Here is a 7087-nt window from a genome sequence, read left to right as displayed (position 1 = left end):
CCTCTTTTTCTCATAATAACTTTGTATGAGATTTGACCTTAACATTTTTTAACTGCTTAGTTCATGTGAAAATAGTTTTTCTGGACACCTAGAATAAGCAAGGTACAGGAAACCTCTATCATCACAGAGTTACCTCTTTGCGTGGTTGGTGCCCAATAAGATGGTAACTTGCTTTCTAAGTTTTCTTGGCTCTGTTTCCATACTCCACTTCAACCTGAACCATGTCTTTCCTTTCATCTCTGTTGTTTCTGTCCTGCTCAATTTTGATGCCACTCCCATGAGTTTCTCAGTGTGGACCTCTTACCCAGAAGGGTCCATTGTCAGGTCAGTTTTGAGAACTCTTCAGGGATAGACTTCTCTAGTTTTCTCAGTTCTTACCGCAGAACCCTTGCACTCGCTTGGTGCTGAAGAAAGCAAAATCCCTCCCTCTACGTTTCAGCTGCTCTTCTCCAACCTTGCTTTCCGGTGAATGCTTGGTGGCTACTTTAGGGTTCTGCTCTTTTTCTGTTCTTCCTTCTTCTTTCTCCTGCACAGTGGCTACTGGTGTTTGGGCCCCACCCATTTGTAGTTTGGAGTTTGTGGGGGAAATTTTCTATTTAGTTGTGTTGTAAATGGAGTCCATGAGTTTTTAGTTCTGTCTCTCAGTTTATCTGACAGTTTTTATGTAGAAAATAAGAGACTAAAAAACTACCTTACGTGGAGAAATACAAAGATTGAAACTATGCTGCTGCCATCATCATCTCCCCAGAATTCTCCGTCTAAAGTTAATTTTGTATAAAGGTAGAGGCCCAATTTCCATGTTTTCCCACCTGGATAACTACTTTCCCAAAACCCTATAATAACTATTTTTCCAAAAGTCTACTCTGTCATTGTTTTGCAATCCTGCCTCTGTTGTACATCAAGATCTTTAACTTTACTCATAATGTAATAGATTTAGAGGAAACTTTTATCCAATTCAAATTTACTCATATTTTTAAGAGACTCTTGTTTTAGATGTGAATATATGGTGTATGTGTGTGTACATACACATGTACGTATTCAAACACATGTCCCAGTCAAAAAGTTTTTGAAAAATATTGCCCTATGTAATCCAGAAGACTACCTTGGTGCCAATTGGCTCTCTTCAGCTTCATTTTTTTCCTTTGGTGTTGACCTTCTTATTGACTAAATTAGACCATTTAAAACCCAGGTGTTTATTCCTGGGTTCCTTTCAGATCTCTGGGGCAGAACTGCTAACAGTGGCCTTGGAGTTGAATGGTGCTGGGAGAAGAAATCCAGGGAGTTTGCAGCCTCTCTAATTTCAACACACAGGACCATCTCTCACACCTGTTCATGGTGACAGCTGGGAACTGCGGCTGGGTTTTTTGTTTTTGTTTGTTTGTTTGTCTTTAGATGGCCTTATTCCTTCCCAGAGGGCACAGGAATTTGTAAATTGAGACAGGAAATCATAGGGGAATTGGTAAATGTTAGAAATGTCTTTACTTTTAGGGAAACAGTTTGGAGACAAATAGTCTAGAATCTTGGGCCACCAATTGGCATGAAATTCTAACATATAAAACCTCGAAGTGCCCTCTGCTGGCAGCCCGTGTTCACCGCCACTAGTCTGTAATTACAAAATCATGCAGACTTCATTGGTACATACTAAGTTTTAAACTGATACACAGGGAGTTATGCTATATTTACTATCATGTTCTCCAACTAACAAAATGGAAATGGCACCCCGTGAGTTAGAATAGCTCTAAGTTACACAGAATCTATTGTTAAACGACAGCTTTTGCTACATGATTTTAAGTATTACAAACAAAACAAGTCTATACACTAATTGAAAATGAAATGGACTAGTCATTTATAATCATTGAGAATAATTGTTATATTAAAACTAACTGTTTTGGCCGGGTGCAATGGCTCAAGCCTGTAATCCCAGCACTTTGGGAGACTGCAGTGGGTGGATCACTTGAGGCCAGGGATTTGAGACCAGCCTGGCCAACATGGCAAAACCCACTCTACTAAAAATGCAAAATATTGCCGGGCATGGTGGCTTGCACCTGTAATCCCGGCTACTCGGGAGGCTGAGGTAGGAGAATCACTTGAACCTGTGAGGCGGAGGTTGCAGTGAGCTGAGGTCACACCACTACACTCCAGCTACCTAGGCTGCAGTGCAGCCACTTTGAAGAAACTTTAATTAAGGAAACTTTAATTCAAGGTATAGATCTCTTTTGAGTTCTTACTTTACCAAACAGTATTTTATATAGCTAAGTAAATTAGGATATTTTTGATATGGATTGAATATATTTAAAAATTGTTGTTAGTTTTGTGATATTGTCAGCTTTCTGATACTGTTGTTATGTTAAAATATTCCTAATATAAGTAAGTGGAGAGCTGATGGATGAAACATGCATAGTGAAGTGTTGGTAATTGTTGAATGAGCATGATGGACAACAGCATTCACTATTCTATTCTCTCTACTTTTTTGTATGTTTTAAAATGTCTAAAAGATAACAACACATCCATAGACACACATACTCATACTCATACACACAAACACAAACTTACAACTACAGTGCAATGTACTTCAGATTGAAATTTTCTGATAGGAAAAGTACATCGAAGTGCCACCTTCTATATTGTTGTTCAAACACTATAGACACACCAGTGCCATTGGGCACTGAGTTGTTTTACTTAAAAAAAATAAAAACTAATAGAATAATAAAATAAAAATTAGTAGTAGTAGAGTGTACTACATTTATAAAGTTAACATTTTGTGAGCAAGTGTAACTTTAAAAGAATTTTTTGCAAGAATTCCCAGGAATATATGGGGATATATTTGTATGAATGAATATGAATATATATGAGTTCAATTCATTCACCACTGTATAAGTGCAAAACACTTGATATAAAACACTTATCAAAAATGTTCTGCTGGCCAGGTGCAGTGAGTCACACCCATAATCTCAGCACTTTGAGAGGCTGAAGCTGGAGGATCACTTGAGCCCAAGAGTTCAAAACCAGCCTGGCCAACATAGAGCGACCCCATTTCTATTATTTAAAAAAAAAAGTTCTACCTGGCCAGTGGCTCACCCGTGTAATCCCAGCAAGCACGTTGGGAGGGAGAGGTGGAGGCAGGAGCATCGCCTGAGCCCAGGAGTTTGAGACTAGCCTAGGCAACACGGCCAGACTCCATCTCTACTAATTTTTTTTTTAATTAGCCATGTGTGGTGGCACCCTATCTGTAGTCCCAGCTACTCAGGAGGCAAAGGCAGGAGACTTGCTTAAGTCCAGGATTTAGAGGCTGCAACCGAGCTATGATCATGCCACTGCACTCCAGCCTGGGTGACAGAGTGAGATCCTATTCCTTTAAAAAAAAAAAAAAAAAAAAAAAAAAAAAAACCAGTTTGAATTGTTCTGAAAAAATTAAAAAAGTTTGTTATTAACTAAGTTTAACAAACTAAATCTTTTCAATCACTATCAGCTTCAACATCAACAAAGGGAGAAAACTATCACCAAGACTATTCAGCAACACATATACAATAATCCAGATTCACCTAGTTCACTACCTACAATGAAGAGAGCCACTTCACAATTCTAGCAACTTTTATTTCACTCTCATCTCTCACCATTTCCTTCCTGCACCCCAGGCAATTTGCTGCTCCCCAAACTCATCCCAACTCCCACATACCTCTAAGCCTTTATACCAGCTTTATACTGAGCTCCTCCCCACCTGGTGAGCACTTACTCATCAGTCGTTCAAAACTTGATGCAGAAGTCTCCTCCAGTGTAGAAGCCTGGCTGTAGGATCCAGTTTGGGGTAGGTAACTAGTGGGAAGCTGCTGCCCATAACTGCTTTGTTGACCATAGTTACTCTGCTGTCCATAGCTGCTCGGTTGCCCAGAGGTGTTCTGCTGAGAGTAACTGCTCTGATCATAACTAGTCGGCTGTGTAGAGGAATAGCTGGTAGGAGGGTAGGATGGAGGTGCAGTGACTGGCTGCATGGGGTAGCTCCCAGGTACATGGGGATAACTGTAGTTACTCTGTCCATATCCTAGGCCAGGCTGGTTGTAAACCCCTATGCTAGATTGAGGTTGACTAGTCTCCATGGGCTTGTTACCATCCTACGGTCTTGTAGGTACAGTGGCTGCTGGCTGCTGCCCATAGGCTGGGTAAGCAGGCTGAGTGCCATATGCAGACTGAGCAGTGTGGAGGCTTGGGTGGTGGTGATTGTAAGAGTGGTAGTATCATAAGCACCAGTGCCACACCCCTGGGCAGACTGGCTGTGTGCCCGAGGGGCAGTTGGAGTAGTATAACCAGTGGGAGGCTGTCCATAAGAAGTTGCATAGCCCATAGGTTGCAGTGGTCCGATCCTGGGTATAGCTGACATCAGTGGGCCGTCCATAGGTTCCTAGCTTTGTTGCCCATATGCCTGGGTGGTCTGTGCATATCCTTGAGTGGGCTGGGCAGTGTAAGCACGGTAGCCCTGCTGCACTGCAGCTTGGCTATAGGTACTGTAATCCTTTGATGCCATTTTCTCTCCTTCCTCCTCGTTCTCTCAACGTCCATTTCCTTCTTGCTCCCATTTAACTTTTATCTAAAAGATTATAGAAATCCTATGCTTCCCAATTTTCAAAGCTCTAATAATCTCATGCCTATATATTGAGGTCACTAAAACATTACTATAACTTTGGACATAATTCAGTGGACCAATGATAATGTTTACTCTCTAAGAAAAGAAACTAAGGCCGGGCGCGGTGGCTCAAGCCTGTAATCCCAGCACTTTGGGAGGCCGAGATGGGCGGATCACGAGGTCAGGAGATCGAGACCATCCTGGCTAACACGGTGAAACCCCGTCTCTACTAAAAAATACAAAAAAACTAGCCGGGCGAGATGGCGGGCGCCTGTAGTCCCAGCTACTCGGGAGGCTGAGGCAGGAGAATGGCGTAAACCCGGGAGGCGGAGCTTGCAGTGAGCTGAGATCCGGCCACTGCACTCCAGCCTGGGCGACAGAGCAAGACTCCGTCTCAAAAAAAAAAAAAAAAGAAAAGAAACTATGAAACACTCTAGTTCTAGATCTTTATATAAAAGATCAACAAAGTAACTCATTTTCCAGTATGAATTAATATTTGTTAATTTGCTATTTGTAAATTATCTGTATTAAATTATTAGTTAAGGCATCCCTGATTAATAATATTATAGAGATTAAATTGATTATAGTAGATAATTAAGTAAAAACACAACCACACAAAATTCTGTTTTAAGAATTTTGAGGATAAAATTGGGAGAAATGTGGGACAAAAATCTACAACATGGTTATTGATTTCATAGATAAATATAAACTATGTAGTTAGTCCTCCACATCTGTGGGTTTCACGTCAACCAACCACAGATGGAAAATATTCAGAAAAAAATGAATAGTTTCATCTGTACTGAACATGTACAGTCCTTTTTTTCTTGTCATTATTTCCTAAACAATACAGTATAACAAGTATTTACACAACATCATATTGAGAATTACAAGTAATCTAGAGATGAATTAAAGGATGATGTGCATAGGTTATATGCAAATAACCATGTTATATAAGGGACTTGAGCATCTGTGGATTTTGGTATTTGCAGGGATCCTGGAACCAATCCCCTGAGGATACTGATGGATGATTATATTTACTGCCACATCCCTTCAGAGCACTTTGATCTGTATTACAAGTTCTCGTGTTTCCTTTTGCTTAATTACAAACTTTGTTTCTACAGTAACTCTAAAGCATATAATCAGTTGCAATGTCCCTAAGGCTTTTACATGGTGAATTCTTTTCAGCTAATAAAGAGTAATAACAATGTAATCCTTGTGTAGAACTTTATCTTCTTCCTAAACATCTCTTAATTAGTATGCAATAGGATTAAATACAACTAAGTCTCACTATACCATTTTGAATAATTAGGAGGAAAAATACAAATTCTAACCTAGGCACCTAAGTCTTGTAGGAATTTACTGCCACCTTCAGGTTTTAATGAAAATGCACTGGGACTGTAGCTTTTAGATTTCCAGGTGATAGTCCCTAGTTAATATAGTAGAAATATTGTTTTCTGGATTTAGAAGTAAAGTACTACCTAATTTAGATTGCAGTACAAATGCATTTCAGGAAATGCCTTTAACCTTGTCTTTTTGTCTTTTGTGATTCTTTCAATAATGTGTAATTGAAAATTAAAGCCTGTTCTTTATCAGCCATTATAATTATATACTGGAAGTTCCCAGATCTGTGTCCAGAATGTACTTTGTATCATAGTCTAAACCTACAGGGGCGGGGGGGGGGGGGGGGGAGTGGGGGGGGTGGAGGGAAAACCTCTTACAGCAAACTGTTTTAAATGTTCCATGTGTCAATGCCTTCCAGCCAAAGGCCGCCAGGAACACACCTGTAGTTGCACAAGTTGGGTTTCTTGCTCACTTCAGGGAGGGAGAAACCACACCAGAGGGAACTGTGGATGTCTGAGTAAGAAGGTGTTAAAAGGGACTTACAGGATTTGGGCTTTTATTGGGAGACTTTTGATAGGGTTCAAGGAAGTGGGCTTTGCTCTGTCATAAAATGCTATCAGGAAATGGGGGCAATCCCATAATTTAGTATCTTAATAAGTTTTATTTATAAAGCAGGCAGAATGAAGTGAGGCTAATGCCATAATTGGTAAAGAAGCAGAAGTCATTCACATTAGCCAGAATAGGGGAATGTATCACATTTTTTGTGGTTTGCAGACTGACTTTATTTTTGTCTATATTTAGACAAGATGTTGTTGGGGTGGGCGTTGACCCCACTTCCTCACGGTCATACAGTGACCTTGATGTTGGTGTTCCGTGAGATTGTTTATGTTCAAGAGAACACCAAGGCCTATCGGGGAGTCAGGCAGTTCCTACTTGTCAGAGACTGCTTTTCTCTTTCTCATGAGTATATTTGTAATTCCATGAATACCTTTTTTTAATTCCTTGAATTTGTGGTGAAATAAAAATAAAAATAAAAGTTTTTTTATTTGTAAAAAATAAAAGTTTGTTATGATTTTTAAAGTGGATATCAACAGAATATGAAGTTCTACGTATGCATCATATGTTGCA

General features: G+C 39.8%; 1 pseudogene; it reads right to left on the bottom strand.

Annotated features, from left to right (window-relative positions):
• Nucleotides 1-3519: 3519 nt before the first annotated feature.
• Nucleotides 3520-4532, bottom strand: LOC103229890 (RNA-binding protein EWS pseudogene; annotated as a pseudogene).
• Nucleotides 4533-7087: the final 2555 nt, after the last annotated feature.

The sequence above is a fragment of the Chlorocebus sabaeus genome, chromosome 24 (genome assembly GCF_047675955.1).
Source record: "Chlorocebus sabaeus isolate Y175 chromosome 24, mChlSab1.0.hap1, whole genome shotgun sequence".
Lineage (NCBI taxonomy): Eukaryota > Metazoa > Chordata > Mammalia > Primates > Cercopithecidae > Chlorocebus > Chlorocebus sabaeus.
Note: the sequence above shows the minus strand (reverse complement) of the source record. Positions and strands in the feature narration are given on the sequence as shown.